At 37.0% G+C, this 20,441-nt stretch overlaps 1 pseudogene; it reads left to right on the top strand.

Annotated features, from left to right (window-relative positions):
* Nucleotides 1-9,725: 9,725 nt before the first annotated feature.
* Nucleotides 9,726-10,613, top strand: LOC100401454 (actin, cytoplasmic 1 pseudogene; annotated as a pseudogene).
* Nucleotides 10,614-20,441: the final 9,828 nt, after the last annotated feature.

Raw genomic sequence — 20,441 nt, 5'->3', positions numbered from 1 at the left:
TTTTTTTTTTTTTTTTGTTTCAGTCCAAGGAAACCTCCTCTGGCCTGGGTTATGCGGCTTGTTTATTATACAAGCTCTTTGTGGCTCTTAACTCCTGCTTTATTTCTTGAGTTCTTGAGGGAAAAACAGTAGTTCCTCAGGAGTCAACTAGCCAAGTAAGTTTTCCACCTTGATTTTGAAATCCCCTCCTCTGTCCTTTCTGAGAATCAGTAGGATCCTGGAAACCCTAGCTCTTCCCTGGTCCAATGTATTCCAGCCCCATTCAGTTTACTTGAGTCACCAGCCAGTTATTAAGATAGCACATTTGCCTATTTAACATTTGTTTATTTCCCAAATGCAGTCCTTATTGAGCTGTTAGTGTGCCAGGCACTATGCTAGGCATGGAACACACTATAGTGAATAAAAAGTTATCATGCCTGTCCTGGTGTAGACTAATATGAAAAAAAAAATTAATGATATTATGTAATTAGTATAATGAAAGATTAAAAATTCCTATGAGAGAGAATATAAGGGATCTACTCTAAATTAAATGATTACAGGACATCTACCTGAAAAGATAAGGTTCTAACTAAAATATTAAGGACAAGAGTGAGGAGTGAAAGTATTAGAGACACAGTGATGATCTGAGATAGTCCTAAACTGTATCAGGTTATTAGCCTTATAGAGTTGTTCAGGGTATGCAGTAGCACAAGTTACTGGGGTCCACACTGAGATTTGACATAGCTTACTCTGTATAGCAGTCCTCTTATCAGGGAGGATCAAAGATGGCTGAAGAGGAACAGCTCTAGATTGCAGTTCCCAGCAAAAATGCAGAGGGTAAATGATCACCATGTTTCCAAATGAATTTATACTGCCCACAGACCAGGAGATTCCCAGGCAGAAAAGCACCATGAGTCTCCAGCGCAGCACAGCCAGTCTCCACACAAAAACTTACACAAATCAGGATGCTGTTTCAACTGGTAACTGGAAGCCTGGGAGACAGAGTTGCCCATTCAACTGAAAAAAAGGGGGCTAAAACAGGGAGCCAGGTAATCTGGCTCAGCTGGTCCCACCACTACAAAGATCAGCAGTCTGAAACACTTTGGATTGAGAGTTTCACAGCAAACACAGCTGGACCTGGGACAGTCCAGCTCTGTGAGGGGAAGCGTATCCACCATTACTGAGGGAGTCCACCATTACTGAGTCAGTCAGCTATTATTGAGGGAGTCCACCATTACCAAGGCAGTCCACCATTACTGAGGGAGTCCACCATTACCAAGGCAGTCCACCATTACTGAGGGAGTCCACCATTACTGAGGCAGTCCACCATTACTGAGGGAGTCCACCATTACTGAGGCAATCTGTCATTACCAAAGCAACCCACCATTAAAGAGACAGTCTGCCATTACGGAGGCAGACCACCATTACTGAGGCAGTTCTAACTATACCCCTATAAACAATACTGCAAGGAAGTTCACACAGTAGCTGGCCAGATCCCATGGCAGCCCAGCAATGCCTCTGCTGGCAGACTGTGACTAGGCTACCTCCCCGCTGGGCAGGGCAGCTCTGAAAAAGGTCAACAGAATGACAGAAACTTATAAATAAAGCCCTACCTTCCTAGGACAGAGAACCTGGGGAAAAAAGGGCAGTTAAGAGTTCCACTGCAGCAGACTTAAATGTAGCTGCCCAGCAGCTCCAAACAGAGCAACAGAGCTCACAGCTCAGCACCTAAGCTCCTATAAGGGACAGACTGTCTTCTTAAGCAGCTTCCCAACCCCTATATAACCAAAGAGACCCCTAATAAAGGACAGCACAGGCTGACAACTGGCGGGTATTTTTCTGGGACAAAGATAACAGAAGAAGAAACTGGCAGCAACCCTTACTGTCTGCAGCAGCTGCAGGTAATCTCCAGGCAAGCAGGAGCTGGAGTGGACCTCCAGCAGTCCTACAGCAGGGGGGCCTGATTGTTAGAAAGAAAGCTAAGAAACAGACAGAAATAACTTCATCAGCAACAAAAAGGACATCCACTCAGAGATCTCATCTGAAAGTCAAAAACCAAAAATACCACAGGTAGATAAATCAACAAAGATGGGAAGAAACCAGTGCAAAAAGGATGAAAACACCCAAACCAGAATGCCTCTCCTCCTACAAGGGATCAGAACTCCTCACCAGCAAGGGAACAAAGCTGGATGGAGAATGAGTCTGATGATTTGTCAGAAACAGGCTTCAGAAGGTGGATGATAACAAACTTCTGTGAGCTAAAAGATCATGTTCTAACCCAATGCAAAGAAACTACGAACCTTGAAAAAGTTTGAAGAAATGATAATGAGAATAAACAGCTTAGAGAGGAATATAAATGAATTGATGGAACTGAAAAGCACAATATGAGAACTTCACAAAGCATACAGAAGTTTCAATAGCCAAATTGAAAAAGCAGAAGAAAGGATATCAAACATTGAAGATCAACTCAATGAAAAAATGAGAAAGCAAGATTAGAGAAAAAAGGGTAAAAAGAAATGAACAAAGCCTCAAAGAAATGTGGGATTATGTGAAAAGACCTAATCTACATTTGATAGGTATAACTGGATGTGACAGAGAGAATGATTCCAAGATAGAAAACACTCTTCAGGATATTATCCAGAAGAAATTCCCCAACCTAGCAAGGCAGGACAACATTCAAGTCCAGGAAATACAGAGACCACCAAAAAGATATTCCTCAAGAAGAGCAACCCAAGGCATATAATCGTCAGATTCACCAGGGTTGAAATGAAGGAAAAAGTGCAGCCAGAGAGAAAGGTCAGGTTATCCACAAATAGAAGCCCATCAGACTCACAGCAGATCTCTCAGCAGAAACCCTATAAGCCAGAAGAGAGTGGGGGCCACTATTCAACATCGTTAAAGAAAAGAATTTTCAACCCAGAATTTCATATCAAGCCAAACTAAGCTTCACAAGCAAAGGACAAATAAAATTTTTCATCAAAAAGCAATTGCTCAGAGATTTCATCACCACCAGACCTGCTTTACAAGGGCTCCTGAAAGAAGAACTAGAACATAGAAAGGAACAACCAGTACCAACCACTCCAAAAACATACCAAATTATAAAAAGCATCAACACAATGAAGAAACCGCATCAACAAATGGGTAAAACAACCAGCTAGCATCAAAACTGCGTATCAAATTCACACATAACAATATTAACCCTAAATGTAAATCGACTAAATGCTGCAATCAAAAGACATAAACGGGCAAATTGGATAAAAAGTCAAAACACATCAGTGTGCTGAATCCAGGAAACCAATCTCACATGCAAGGATACACAAAGACTCAAAATAAAGGGATGGAGGAAGATTTACTGAGCAAATGGAGAGCAAAGAAAAGCAGAAGCTGCAATTCTCATCTCTGATAAAATAGACTTTAAACCAGCAAAGAACAAAAGAGACAAAGAAGGGCATTACATAACAGTAAAAGGGTCAATACAAGAAGAAGAGCTAAAGATTCTAAATATATATGCACCCAATACAGAAGCATCCAGTTACATAAAGCAAGTTCTTAATGACTTACAAAGAGACTTAGACTCCCACACAATAATAGTGGAGACTTTAATATTCCACTCTCAATATCAAACAGATAAATGAGACAGAAATTAAAAAAATATCCAGGACTTGAACACAGACCTGGACCAAGCAAACCTAACAGAGATTTACAGAACTCTCCACCCAAAATCCACAGAACACATATTCTTCTCAGCACCATGTCATACCTACCCTAAAATTAACCACATAATCAGAAGTAAATCACTCCTCAGCAAATGCAAAAGGATGGAAATTATAGCAAACAGTCTCTCAGACTGCAGTGCAAGCAAATTAGAACTCAGAATTAAGAAACTAACTCAGAACCACACCACTTCATGAAAACTGAACAACTGACTCTTGAATGTTGACTGGATAAACAATGAAATTAAGGCAGAAATAAAGATGTTCTTTGAAACCAAAAAGAATGAAGGCACAACGTACCAGAATCTCTGAGACACATTTAAAGCAGTGTCTAGAGGAAAATATATAGCAATAAATTCCCACATGAGAAGAAAGGAAAGATCTAAAATCAACACACTATCATCAAAATTGAAAGAGCTTCAGAAGCAAGATTTTTAAAACCTCAAAAGATAGCAGAACACAAGAAATAACTAAGATCAGAGCAGAACTGAAGGAGATAGAGAGACACAAAAACCCTTTAAAAAAATCAGTAAATCCAGGAGCTGTTTTTTTGTAAAGATCATCAAAATAGACCACTAGCTAGATTAATGAAAAAGAAAAGAAAGAAGAATCAAATAGATTGAATAATAAACAATAAAGGAGATATAACCACAGACTCCACAGAAATACAAACCACCATCAGAGATTACTACAAACAACGCTATGCACATAAACCAGTAAATCTGGAAGAAATGAATAAATTCCTGGACACTTGCACCCTCCCAAGCCTAAATAAGGAAGAAGTTAAAAGTCTGAATAGACCAATAACAAGGGCTAATGTTGAGGCAGGAATTAATACCTTACCAACCAAAAAAAAGCCCAGATCCAGATGGGTGTACAGCTGAATGCTACCAGACATACAAAGAGGAGCTGGTACCACTCCTTCTGAAACTCTTTCAAACAATCCAAAAAGAGGGAATCCTCCCCAAATCATTTTATGAGACCAACATCAATCTGATACCAAAACCACACAGAGACTCAACAAGATAAGAAAACTTTAGGTCAATATCCACGATGAACATAGATTCAAAAATCTTCAATAAAATACTGGCAAACCGATTGCCAAAAGCACATCAAAAAGCTTATCCATCATAATGAAGTAGGCTTCATCCCAGAGATGCAAGGCTGGTTCAACATACGCAAGTCTATAAAAGTAATTCACCACATAAACAGAACCAAAGATAAAAACCACAGGATTATCTCAATAGATGCAGAGAAGGCTTTAACTAAAATTAACTCCAGGTGGATTAACGACTTAAACATAAGACCTAACACCATAAAAACCCTATAAGAAAATCTAGGCAAAACCATTTAGGACATAGGAGTAGGCAAGGACTTCATGACCAAAACACCAAGAGCATTGGCAACAAAAGCCAAAATAGACAAATGGGACCTAATCAAACTCCACAGCTTCCGCACAGCAAAAGAAACAGTCATTAGAGTGAACAACCAAAAGAATGGGAAAAAGATTTTGCAATCTACCCATCTGATAAAGAACTTATATGCAGAATCTACAAAGAACTAAAACAGATTTACAAGAAAAAAACAAACAAGCCCATTCAAAAGTAGGTGAAGGATATGAACAGACACTTTACAAAAGAAGACATACATGAGGCCAACAAACAAATGAAAAAATGCTGATCATCACTGGTCATTAGAGAAAGGCAAATCAAAACTACATTGAGATACCATCTCATGACAGAATCGCGACCATTAAAAAATCTGGAGACAATAGATGATGGAGAGGATGTGGAGAAATAGGAACACTTTTACACTGTTGGTGGGAGTGTAAATTAGTTCAGCCATTGTAAAAGACAGTGTGGCAATTCCTCAAGGGCCTAGAAATAGAAATTCCATTTGACTCAGAAAAACCATTACTGGGTATACATCCAAAGGATTATAAATCGTTCTACTATAAGGACACATGCACACAAATGTTCATTGCAGCACAGTTTACAATAGCAAAGACCGGGAATCAACCCAAATGCCCATCGATGATAGACTGGACAGGGAAAATGTGGCACATATACACCATGGATTATTATGCAGCCATCAAAAATGATGAGTTCATGTCCTTTGTAGGGACATGGATGAACCTGGAGACCATCATTCTTAGCAAACTGACACAAGAAGAGAAAATGAAATACTGCATGTTCTCACTCATAGGCAAGTGTTGAACAATGAGAATACATGGACACAGGGAGGGGAGCACTACACACTGGGGTCTGGGGGGGAATAGGGGAGGGACAGCAGGGGATGGGGAGATGGGGAGAGATAGCATGGGGAGAAAAGCCAGATATAGGTGAAGAGGAGGAAGGCAGCAAATCACACTGCCACATGTGTACCTATGCAACAATCTTGCATGTTCTTCACATGTACCCCAAAACCTAAAATGCAATAAAAAAAAAGAAAAAAAAATCAAAAGTCCTTTATGCTAAGAACTCTCAATAAAGTAGATATAGATGGAATTTATTTCAAAATAATAAAAGCAATTTATGAAAAACCCACAGCCAATATCATACTGAATGGGCAAAAACTGGAAGCATTCCCTTTGAAATCTGGCACTAGACAAGGATGCCCTCTCTCACCACTCCTATTCAACATAGCACTGGAAGTTCTAGCCAGAGCAATCAGGCAAGAATAAGAAATAAATTCAATTAGAAAAGGAGGAAGTCAAATTGTCTCTATTTGCAGATGACGTGATTGTATATTTAGAAGACCCTATTGTCTCAGCCCAAAATCTCCTTAAACAGATAAGTTACTTCAGCAAAATCTCAGGATATAAAATCACTGTGCAAAAATCACAAGCATTCCTATACACCAATAACAGACTTAAAGAGAGCCAAATCAAGAACCACTGCCATTCACAATTGCTACAAAGAGAATAAAATATCTAGGAATGCAACTAACAAAGGATGTAAAGGACTTCTTCGAGGAGAACTACAAACCACTGCTCAATGAAATAAGAGAGGACACAAACAGATGGAGAAACATTCCATGCTCATGATTAGGAAGAATCAATATCGTGAAAATGGCCATACTTTCCAAAGTAATTTATAGATTCAATGCTATCCATCAAACTATCAATGACCTTCTTCACAGAACTGGATAAAACCACCTGAAACTTCATATGAAACCAAAAGAGAGCCCACATAGCCAAAACGGTCCTAAGCAAAAAGAACAAAACTGGAGGCATCATGCTACCTGATGTCAAACTATACTACAAGGTTACAGTAATCAAAACAGCATGGTACTCATACCAAAACAGAGATATAGACCAACAGAACAGAACAGAGGCCTCAGAGGCAATGCCATACATCTACCACCATCTGATCTTTGATAAACCTGAAAAAAACAAGCAATGGGAAAAAGGATTCCCTGTTTAATAAATGGTGTTGGGAAAACTGGCTAGCCATGTGCAGAAAGCAGAAACTGGACCACTTCCTGACAACTTACACTAAAATTAACTCCAGAAGGATTAAAGACTTAAACCTAAGACCTAACACCATAAAAACCCTAGAAGAAAACCTAGGCAAAACCATTCAGAACATAGGTATAGGCAAGGTCTTCATGACTAAAACACAAAAAGCATTGGCAACTGAAGCCAAAATAGACAAATGGGATCTCATTAAAGTCCAGAGCTTCTGTACAGCAAAAGAAACAATCATTAGAGTGAACTGGCAACCACCAGAATGGGAAAAAGTTTTTGCAATCTCCCCATCTGACAAAGGGCTAATATCCAGAATCTACAAAGAACTAAAACAGATTTACAAGAAAAAAAAAAAATTCAAAAGTGGGCAAAGGATATGAACAGACCCTTTTCAGAAGAAGACATATATGAGACCAACAAACATATGAAAAAATGCTCATGCTCACTGGTCATTAGAGAAATGCAAATCAAAATTACATTGAGATACCATCTCATGCCAATTAGAATGGCGATCATTAAAAAATCTAGAGACAACAGATACTGGAGAGGATGTGCAGAAATAGCAACACTTTACACTGTTGGTGAGAGTGTAAATTAGTTCAACCATCGTGGAAGACAGTGTGGCGATTCCTCAAGGACCTAGAAATAGAAATTCCATTTGACCCAACAATTCCATTGCTGGGTATACATCCAAAGGATTTTAAATTGTTCTATTATAAGGACACATGCACACGTATGTTCATTGCAACACTGTTTACAATAGCAAAGACTTGAAACCAACCCATATGTCCCTCAATGATAGACTAGACAGGGAAAATGTGGCACATATACTCCATGGAATCTATGCAGCCATAAAAAACGATGAGTTCATGTCCTTTGTAGGGACGTGGATGAACCTGGTAACCCTCATTCTCAGCGAACTGACACAAGAACAGAAAATCAAACGCCATATGTTCTCACTCATAGGCAGGTGTTGAACAATAAAAACACATGGACACAGGGATGGGAGCATCACACACTGAGGTCTCTTGGAGGGGACTAGGAGAGGGGCGGTGGAGGATAGGGAGTTGGGGAGGAATACATGGAAAGAAAGGCCAGATATAGGTGATGGGGATGAAGGCAGCAAACCACATTTCCATGTATGTACCTATGCAACAATCCTGCATGTTCTTCACATGTACCCCAGAACATAAAGTGCAATAAAATATATATAAAGGGCCAAATATCATAAATCTCTTGGCAATAACTTATAACCACAGAATGACAGGAGAAAAAGTATTTTACTAAGTATAAGCAATACCTTAAAAAGTGAAATATTTATTGGAAACTTGCATATTATCTTTTTAAAGGCTAGTTTTCATTACTCCTTTATGCAAAGTCTTTTTTAATCTCACATGCTTGTAACATACTAAGAGATTTTAAAGGACAGCAGCCACATTTCAGAAACAATAATCTGAGGACCCAGTTTTAAACATATGCAGACATAATTATCTTCCTTTAAAATAAAAATGTCATAATAATATTTTGAGTGTCAAAAAGAGAATTTCAGATTGATAGATAAGCTTAGAAAAAAAATAGAATGAGCAGTTAGTATAATTAGTTGTTGGTCCAGCTTGAAAATACAAAAGACCAAAAGATTTAAATGATAAAAAGGCACAATGAAGTACTTTTCTGATTCTTGCTTGTTTGTGAGACTTTAAAGAATATTTCAAATATATAGAATATAAAATTTGAAATTAAAAAATAATAAAAGTATACTTATACATTTGTTCTAGAAGCAGAAGTGAATCTCTTATCTGAAACTACCGGTGGATTGCTTAAAAATCCTGTTAATTTTAATGTCAATAAAGCTGCTATATTTGCAATTAGAAACGACACTTCTCAGCACAAAACCATAAATTTCCACATTTCATGTTTATGAGTATTAATTGTGCTATTCCCTCATGCTACACCATGATGAATATATAGGTGTTGTCAAAACATGCAGTAATACGCTAAGAAGCTTATTGATTAATTCGCTTTTCCAGATAATCTGGAAATAAAAATTTTGTTTCCAAAAGAGAATTAGATTTAGTATGTTTGCTAAGTCTCTGAAATAGAGAAATATATTTTATAAAATATCTGTCATTGTATACATACTTATTTTTTAATTCCATTCTTGAAATATTTATTTCCTACAAAGTTGAGCTAAATATAAGTATTTAAGTAGAATATTCATTTTTATTTAAAAAAATGTTCTATCTCAACAAGACCATAAAGTTATTTTAAATGAGTTAACAATGGGAAAGCAACACATTCGGAATGGGACAGGTGTAACACTGATTGCTAAAGCAAAAAAAATGGTATTTTTGTCAAAGCTATAATGAGAAAACTTTCTCAGCATGTTAAGCTATTAATGTATTAATCCATTTTGATGCTGCTGATAAAGATACACCCAAGACTGGGAAGAAGAATAGATTTAATGGACTGCGAATATCACCTCTGTCCACAAGCACAGAGCCTCACCCTCGTAGCTCTGCCACCCGTCCAGTCTGCCGGCCTTCCACACCCGCCAGCAGCTCACCATGGATGATGATATCACTGTGATCCTCCTCAACAATGGCTCCGGCATGTGCAAGGCAGGCTTCTAATGCAGAGTGCAAGGATGCCTGCCAGGCTGTCTTCCCCTCCAACGTGGGGCATCCCAGGCACAAGGGCATGATCATGGGCATTAGTCAGAAGGACTCCTATGTGGGTGATGAGGCCCAGAGCAAGAGAGGCATTCTGACCCAGAAGAACCCCATTGAGCACAGCATCATCACCAACTGAGATGACATGGAGAAGATCTGGCACCACACCTTCTACGACAAACTGCATCTGGCTCCTGAGGAGCACACTATGCTGGTGACTGAGGCCTCTCTGAACTCCAAGACCAACCACAAGAAGATAACCCAGATCACGTTTGAGAGTTTCAACACCCCAGCCATGTACATGGCCATCCATGCCATGCTGTCCCTGTATGCCTCTTGCCATACCACTGGCATCGTGATGGACTCCAGCAATGGGGTCACCCATACTGTGCCCATCTACGAGGGGTATACCCTCTCCCACAACATCATGCGCCTGGCCCTGGCTCTGGCTGGGACCTGACTGACTACCTCACGAAGATCCTCACCAAGCAGCTACAGCTTCACCACCACAGTTGAAGGGGAAATTGTGTGTGACATACAGGAGAAGCTACTCTACATTGCCCTGGACTTCAAGAAGGAGTTGGCCATGGCAGCCTTCAGCAGCTCCCTGAAGAAGAGCTATGAGCTGTCCCACAGGTGGTCATCACCATCAGCAAGGAGAGATTCCACTGCCCAAAGGTGCTCTTCCAGCATTCCTTCCTGGGCATGGAATCCTGTGGCATCCACAAAACTACCTTCAACTCCATCACAAAGTGTGACATGGACTTCTGCAAAGACCTGTAGGCCAACACAGTGCTTTTGGCAGCACCACCGTGTACCAAGGGGATGCAGAAGGAGATCACTGCCAAGGCACCCAGCACGATGAAGATCAAGATCATTGCTCCTCCTGAGCCCAAGTTCTCCATGTGGATATGTGACTCCATCCTGGCCTCACTGTCCACCTTCCAGAAGATGTGGATCAGCAAGCAGGAGTATGATTAGTCTGGCCCCTCTGTCATCTACCGCAAATGCTTCTAGGCGGACTGTGACTTAGTTGCACTACGCCCTTTCTTGATAAAACCTAACTCGTGCAGAAAACAAGATGAGATTGGCATGGCTTTGGCTTTTTTGTTTGAGTCTGGCTTTCTTTTCTTTTCTTTTTTTCCTTTTTTTTTTTGGCTTGACCCAGAATTTAAAACTGGAATGGTGAAGGTAACAGCAGTCAGTTGAAGTGAGTATCCCCCAAAGTTCTATCATTTGGCCAAGTATTTTGATTGTACACTGTTCTTGTCTTCAATAGTCATTCCAAATATCATGAGATGAATTGTTACAGGAAGTCCCTTGCCCTGCTAAAAGCCACCCCACTTCTCTCTAAGAAGAATGGCCCAGTCCTCTCCCAAGTCCCTACAGGGGAGGTGATAGCATTGCTTTGGTGTAAATAATGTAGTGCAAAATTGTTTCAATCTTTGCCTTAGTACTTTTTTATTTTGTTCTATTTTGAATGATCGGCCTTTATGGCCCCCCCTTTTTTTGTCCCAAACATGAGAAGGATGAAGGCTTTTGGTCTTCCTGGGAGTTGGTAGAGGCAGCCAGGGCTTACCTGTACAGTGACTTGAGACCAGTTGAATAAAAGTTCACACCTTAAAAAAAAAGATAAAGAAAAAGAGGCTTGATGGCTGGGGAGGCCCCATAATCATAATAAAAGGCACTTCTTACATGGCAGTGGCAGGAGAGAATGAGAGAGAAGTGAAAGTGGAAACCCCTTATGAGACTTATGCACTACCACAAGAACATTATGTGAGAAACTGCCCCCGTGATTTAACTATCTTCCACAGAGTCCCTCCCACAACACATGGGAATCATGAGAGAATAATTCAAGATGAGATTGTGTGGGGACACAGAGCCAAACCATATCACTAAGTAACCATCTCTTGTATGCATCTAAGCTTCATTCAACTGTATGTTTATCTCCTGTATGTGTTTCTCTGGAAGCCCAAGTCTTAAAACTGGAAGCCTTGCCTTGGATTTGAGAAACTCATGGACCATCTCAAGGACTGGTGCTAACCCTAAATGACATTAGAGGTGATTTCTATCTTTACAAGTTACCATCTGAGCTGTTATCATCTTGGGCTACTTTCTCTTCTGGTTTTCACTTCCTTGTTTGTTTCCTTTGCCCCATACATCATTCCTTTAAATTTTTCTTAATTCTAAAGGTCTGGACAGAAAACAGAAATGCATAAGACTTGACAACTTACTAGGAGCTCTAATTTTACCCTTATAACATCTGGACATAGAAAACAGGGAGGAAGTGAACACGATGCAAATTGCACTCTTCTCCCCACCCAAAGCCATGAGCCCTTCTCTGGATCCCACTCACATTCCTGAAGCCGACAGACTGCATGCTCAAGAGGTTTAGGCCTTGAGAACTTCGCAGGGGCCAGCCAAGGAGAATGATGCTGGTGAAGCTGATACAGCACATCTGCTTGCCTCATGGCATTAGTCATTGGATTTCTAAAGCACTAAATCATAACTCACAAATTCAAAGCAATTTATTCATTAAATGAACTTTGCACAAAGATAAACAAATAGATTAATGAAGATTCTAATGTACAAGTTTTCAAATTAATTGCATGATTGAGACTGATTAGCAATTAAATCGTTAGTTAGAAAAGCAAGTCACACCCTCTAAGGTGAAGGGTTCTACTCATTGTCTACTTTCAGAATGGTGAGAAGACTATACCAGTGAACTGCACCAGAGCAAAGTACTAGCATTAACAGAGCCTAGACTTGTCTTTGCAGCTGCTGTCAAATGAGTGGATATCCACAGTAACTATTCTGGATCTTCATTCTGGTCGTAGCTTCACAGCCAGACTTGATTATCAGTGGCACAATCATCTCTGATCCAAGAACTCAACAGCTTTCTCACTTTCCTCCATACAAGCATTATTTACCAATTATATAATCATCATACAAGTACTGGGTCACAGATTCTAACATTGTCTAACGTACAATTTGGGGAATTAGAAATAGTTACAACAGCTCTGGAGACTAGGTTTTGGACTCCATACTATTTTAGATGTGTTGTAACAAGTCCTTAAAAATTGAGAGTGCTTATTCTCAGGTTGAATCAGTAAAAATGTATGCCACTCAGTAATAGCACTGTAATTATAGACCGATTATATTTGATATGATTACAACTTACATTACTTCCAGCATTATAAATTTTAAAGACTTATAATAAAAATTGGTTAATTTCATCAATTAGATTTTTTATACTGCTCCTTTTGTTTTTGCTCCTAGTTTTTTGTTTTTTGTTTTTTTTTGGTGGGGAGAGGATAAATATTTGTGAAACCTCCAGGATATCATTCTATGCTAGGTTGCTCCAGAGCCAGATTGCCCTTGTGGGAAAATAGGCTTCATCATATATTAACTGAATAACTTAAGTATTGAATCTTGCATTCTTTGGCTTTCTCATATATAAAACAAGAATAATAAGGATGTTTATGTGACAAAGTTTCTAGAAATTTTAATTAGTTAATACATGTAGAAAACTTAGAAGAATACTAGGCTCGTACCATACACTCAACAAATATTAGATGTTATTAGTGTCAGTATCTGGAAATACACAATGCTATATTTCAGCTTTTAAATGGCAAAATCGTGTAAGAAGCAGGTAAATTTAAAAATGACAAATGTGACTGCTATCTGTAAGAATAAATTAAAGATAGGAATCAGGAATATCAGACTTTAAATAATTTTTATGAAAATTTCTAATTCATAGCAATAGTTAGAGTATATAGTACAGAATTTAACAAATGAGGGGCATGTTACTGTTGAGAAAAGAAACATTTTGCAAATCTCTAACCTTAATTTTCCTGCATTAAAGACATTTTGACTTTTATATAACCTTTTTATTCAAAAGAAACTTGCTAAAATGTTTGTCCAATGCATCTTCACTTTTTAAATTATAGGACCTGGTGGTATCACCATCATACCTTTCGCCTTGCCTTGAGCTGCCTGTCATCTCTCCTTCTGAATTAAAATTCCACAGTGAAGTATATACTCTGCTTGATTAGCAAGTTTCTCACATTTTAAATTCAGGAACTTTTTACACTCTTAAAAATTATTGACTGAGCACAGTGGCATGAGACTGTAGTCCCAGCTACGTGGAAGGCTGAAACAAGAAGATCACTTGGGCCCAGGAGTTCAAGACTGTGGTGCCCTATAGTCACATTTCCAATTTGAAAATGGTGGCATAAAAACAAGCTGGCCTCTTTCCCTTCCACAGAAATCCAAAAACAAATATATAGCACCAAGATGATCACCAGCAATATCCCAGAACACAAATATGAGGATGAGTTAGTTCCTGGAGCCACAGAGAAGTAAAAAAAATCCAGCAGACAGTAAGAGATTTAGATATTCATGTCCATGACACCCTCCCTGGAATCTGCCCAGCACCAAGTATGTGGAACATTTTCATTGACTCTCAGTTTCTACTCTAGAAAAAGTGAGACTTAGATTGACAGTCAGCTTCTGTACTGTCTTAGTTTCCCTGACAGGAGACCTGTCCCTACATCAAACTATGGGAAGCATTGTGAGTGCCTAAAAAGAGGAATATTTCTGAGGACAGCCAAAGACAAAATAGAGAGGGGGACTCTCATTCCAAATGCTAGCAATTGCTCTGTAATTCAGCCAAACAACATGTCAAATTGGAGTGGCTGTTCAGCAACACCATGCTGTAGGAGGTACATTTCACAGGGCCCCTGAGGACAAACTACAGTCAGCCTTCCACATTGCCCGGATATCTACTTTGGTACCTCCCCTATTTCTGATAATCAGTCACTGATAATTTGCTACAACCAAGGCAAACATGAGATTAACGTGCCATCTATTTCTGAACAGAAGGCATTGACTTAGAAGAAAAAAGTATCAGAAACTCAAACGATAAATTATGAAGAATCTCGAAGCAAACATACCCAGTAAAAAACAAAATAACCAGGCAGAGAAAACTGGAATGAATAGGAAATTGTTCAATGCAAAGACATAGATGTACATCCACAAAAAAATAATAGCAAACAGGAAACCATGACCTCTCCAAATGGGCAAAGCAAGGAACCAGTGGCTGAGGCTAACAAGACTGACACATGAGCTCTCTGTCCAATAATTCAAAATAGAAGTTTGAAAGAAACTTAATGATCTCCAAGATAACAACAACAAAAAAAAGCAATTCAAAAATTTATCAGAGATATTTAACAAAGACAATAACAAACAACTATTGGAACTGAAAAACACATTAGCTGAACTCAAAACTTCATTGAAGGCTCTTTACAGAAGAATGGACCAAGCATAGGAAAGAATCAGTGCTCTCAAAGACAGGCTGTTTAGAAGTACACAGTCAGAGGAGAAATAAGAAAAATATGTATATCAAAAGGAATAAAAACTTCCTAAAAGATATAGAAAATTACCTCAAAAGACAAAATCTAAGAATAACTAATATTTAAAAGGGAGCTGAGCAAAAGAACGGGGTAGAATACTTACTCAAAAAATAATAACAGAAAAGTTTCCAAAAATAGACTAAAAAAAATAAAAGTTTGGGTATAGGAAGGACAGAGAACATCAAATAAGACTACGCCAAGATATACAGCAATTAAATTCTCAAAGGTCAAAGGCAATGAGAGGATCCTAAAAGCAGCAAGAGAAAAAAATCAAATAACATTTAAAGAAATGCCAATCATCTGACGACAGACTTCTCAATAGAAACCACATAGGCCAGGAAAGAACAGAGTATTTTCAAAGTGTTGAAAGGAAAAAAAAAAACTACCATTAATAAATAATTTATCCAGCAAGGCTATCATTCAAATAAGAAGCCATAAAGCCTTTCCTAGGCAAACAAAACCTAAGAGTTTCATCACCACCAGACTATCTCACAAGAAATGTTAAAGGGAGCTCTTCAGTCTAAATGAAAAAACACTAATATGGAAAAAGAAAATATTTAAAGGTACAAAATTTATTGGTAAAATTAAGTACAAAATTATCCCCAGAATACTCTAATTCTGTAATTCTAGTGTGCAATCCACCCATAATTCTAGTATGAAGCCTAAAAGATAAATACATATAAAATATTAGCTACAGAAACTTTTTACAAGGTTGGCAAAAAAAATGTAAACTGAGACAACCAAAATTCAAAATGTGGGGTAATGGAATTAAAATATAAAGATTGTTTTTAGTTTTTTCTTTGTTTGCTTGGTTTTGCTCTTTTTCTGTGCGTTTTCTAATACAAGTTGTAATCTTGTTCAAAGAATCTGGCATATCTATAAGATATTTCACATAAACTTCATGGTAACCACAATGCAAAAACCTGCAATAGATATATTAAAAGTAAAAATCAACAAATTAAAACATACTACCAGCAAAAAACACTTAACTACAAAAAAAATGACAGGAAGAGAGAGAGGGAGGAGCTACAAAACAACCAAAAACCAAGCAACAAAATGGCAGTGGCCTTATCAATAATAATGCTGAAAGTAAATGGACTCAGTTTGTCAATTAAAAATATAAAGTGACTAGATGAATAAGAAAACAAGATTTAACTAAAATCTGCCTATAAGAAACCTCACCTATAGAATCACACCTAGATTGAAAGTGTGGGGAAAAAAATATTTTATGTGAATGGAAACCAAAAAGAGGAGCAGTGGCTATACTTACAGGAGATAAAATAGACTATCAGTTAAAGACTGCAAAAAGGACTAAGAAGGTCTTATAAAGACAAAGGAGTCAATACAGAATGGGATATAACAATTGTAAATATCTGCACCCAACAATAGAGCACCCAAGTATATAAAACAAACATTAATAGATCTAAAGAGATAGATCAACTGCAATATAACAATATACTTGTAGGAAACTTTAACATCATACTCTTAGTAATGGACAGATCATCTAGAAAGAAAATCCAAAAAACCACTGACAATAAACTATATACTAAACCAAAAATGCCTAACTGACATTTATAGAACAGTTGATCCAAGTGCTGAAGAATATGCATTCTTTTCATCAGCACATGAGACATTCTCCAGAATAGGTGATATCTTAGGCCACAAAACAAGTTTCAACACAAAAAGTTAGAAACAAAATCAAGTGTATTTTCTGACCACAATGGAATAATACTAGAAATCAATAAAAAGAGGAAGCTAAGAAAGTACACAAACACATGGATATTAACATGCTTGTGAATGATGAATATAGTCAGTGAATAAAGAAGAAAATATAAAATTTTTTTGAAACAAATAAAAATGGAAGTACAACATTTTAAAATCTATGGGATATAGTAAAAGCAGTACTAAGAGCAAAGTTTGTAGTGATAAATGCCTATATTAAAAACAAGTTGAAAAACCTCAAAAACAGAAGATGGATGAAAGAATAGTTTTTTGGAAAAAAAAAAAGACAAGCCTTTAGCTCCATTAAGAATAAAAGAAAAAAGACCCAAATAAATAAAATTAGAAATGAAAAGAAGACCTAACAACCGAGATTACTGAAATGCAAAGAATTATTAGAGACTCTTACGAAAATCAGTATACCAATAAATTGGGAAAACCTAGAAGAAATGAATATATTTCTGGACACATACAATCTACCAAAACTAAATCATGAATAAATAGAAAACCTCAACAAATCAATAAACTGAAGCCATAAGAGAGAGTCTCCCATCAAAGAAAAGCCCAGGACTTGTCTTCACTGCTGAACTCTACCAAATGTTTAAAAAAGAACTAATAGCATTCTACTCAAATTCTTAAAAAAAAAAAAATCAAGGAGGAATGAATACTTTCAGACTCATTCTGTAAGGCCAGCATTACCCTGATACCAAAACCAGACAAAGACACAACAAAAGGAATAGTACAGGCCAATATCACTGATGAACACAGATGCAAAAATCCTCAGTAAACTACTAGCTAACTGAATTCAGCAATGCATTACAAAGATCTTTCACTATGATCAAATAGGATTCCTCCCAGGGATGCGAGGATGTTTCAAATAGGTAAATCAATAAATATGATACATTGCATTAAAAGAACAAAAACTATCTGATCACTTCTGTAGATGCTGAGAAAACATTTGATAAAATTCAGCATTCCTTTATGACAAAAACCATCAACAAAGGAATATACCTTATAAGGAATAAATTAGACTGGTGCAAAAGTAATTGATATCTTGCAATTACTTACCTTTAATGGTAGAAACCACAATTACTTTCACACCAAACTAATACCTTAAAATAATATAGCTATAGTATATATAGTGTGCATATATATATATATATGTGTGTGTGTGTGTGTGTGTGTGTGTGTGTGTGTAGAACACAGTATTGAATAAATATATCTTAAAATAATAAAGGCCATATGACAAACTCACATCCAGCATCATACTGAATGGGGAAATACTGAAAGCCTTTTCTCTAAGATCTCAAACATGACAAAGATGCCTGCCCACTTTCACAAATTTTATTCAACATAATACTAGAAGTTTAGGACAAAACAATTAGGCAAAAGGGAGGGAGCATCCAAGTCAGAAAAAGAAGAATTCAAATTAGCCTTGAATACAGATAGCATGATCATATATTTAGAAAAATCTGAAAATTCCACCAAAAAATTGTTAGAACTGACCAACCAATTTAGTAAAGTTGCAGGATAAAAAATCAACATACAAAAATCAGTAACATTTATATACACCAACAGCAAACAACCTGCAAAAGAAATAAGGAGAGCAATCTTAATTACAATAAATACCAAAAAATGCATAATACCTAGAAATCAATGTAACTGAAGATGAAAGATTTATTTTTATAAATAAATTTTTCCATTTGAAAAACTATAAAATAAATTTTAAAAAACAGAAAAAAATGAAAAGATATGCCAAGCTTATGAATTCAAAGAACCAATATTGCTAAAATGACAATCCCCCAAAATTTTCAGACTCTATGAAATCTCTATCAAAATACCAATAACAGCCCTCATAGAAATAGATAAAACAGTTCTCAAATTTATATGAAACTACAAAAGATACCGTGTAGCCACAGTAATCCTGAGCAAAAACAACAGAAGAACATCACACTATCTGACTTTAAAATACACTACTAAGCTATAGTAACCAAATTAACATGCTACTGGCACAAAATCAGAAACATGACTTGCATAAAATCATAAACAATGGAACAGAATGGAGGGCCCAGATGTAAATCCATGCATTCAAGGCCAACTCATTTTTTATAAAGGCATAACAAACATACATCAAGGAAAAGACGGTAGCTTTAATGAATGGTGTTGGGAAATCTGGACAAACATACTCAGAAGAATGAAGCTAGACCCCTATCTCTCACCATATAGTAAAAAAATCAAATCAAAATGGATTAAAGACCAAAATCTATGATCTGAAAACATAAAACTACTAAATGAAAACAATGCTAGTGGACATTGATCTGAGTGAATTATTTTATGTAAGACCTCAAAAGCACAGGCAACCAAAGCAAAAACAGACAAAGGGGATTACATCAGTTTAAATGCTTCTGCATAGCAGAAGGAAAAAATAAAGTGAAGAGAGAACACACCGATTAGGAAAATGTAGTACATACACAATGAAATACTATTAAGCAATACAAAAGAATTAAATCCTGAGATTATTAAAGTGATAATAAGCCAAGCACAGAAAGACAAATACTATCTGTTCTCACTTGTATGTGTGGGGAAGATACAAAGAAGGAACGGATGAAGAAAGGTTGATTTCAAAAGTGTTTCAAAAAGAAATGACAAGGGTCTCTGAAGAACTTTTGTTGATATGGACTGTATCTGCCAATATTTACTACAATCTATCTTTATTAAATTGAAAATTAAACAATATGTACTTACTCATTTTAAAATAACCATAATAAACCATTACCTATTAATGTCACTATTAATGACATATTTAAACCATTACCTACCATGTCACTATTAATGACATATTTAAACCCCAAAATTAGTGAGAAAGTGGTATTTTCCATTTTTACCAATCTCTTAAATGTTTAGCTAATTAAAGAAGACAATGGGATTCTCATATTTGTATATGCCTTTTTGTGTTATCTAGCAAGCATGTATCTCACAGTATTGTGGACTATGAGGTACTTGAGAAAAAGGACATAATAAAACCTCTTCAAAAAAATTTACATCCTCACTAAAGAGATTCAAAATATACATATTAAAAATTTCATGACATTTTAAGGCAGTTCCTTTTTTTCCTTTCCTGTATTATGCTAAGAAATGTATATGCCTTAGCTCCTTAGGTGAGATTATAGGTCATAAAATTAGGGGGAAAGCCAAAATAGTTCAAAGGAGAAAAAAAAAATCATGTAACCTGAGAAGATTTCAAGAATGGAGAAGGGACTTGAATTGAACCTAAAATAATCAGTAAGACATAAATGGAAATTAAATATTGAGAGGCAGATTTCAAACAGCATGACATAGCAGGTATACTCATGGTTCTTTCAAGAGAACAAAATAGTTGCAGACGACACATGGTGTAAAGGCAAGTAGATAGGATTAGACTTGGACTTAATTGTGGAAATCTCTGAATTTGCCTTGAGGATGTCAGAGTCCTTAGGGA

Source organism: Callithrix jacchus, chromosome 2 (genome assembly GCF_049354715.1).
Source record: "Callithrix jacchus isolate 240 chromosome 2, calJac240_pri, whole genome shotgun sequence".
Classification (NCBI taxonomy): Eukaryota; Metazoa; Chordata; class Mammalia; order Primates; family Cebidae; genus Callithrix; species Callithrix jacchus.
The sequence above is the reverse complement of the archived record's forward strand: the minus strand, read 5'-3'. Positions and strand labels throughout refer to the sequence as shown.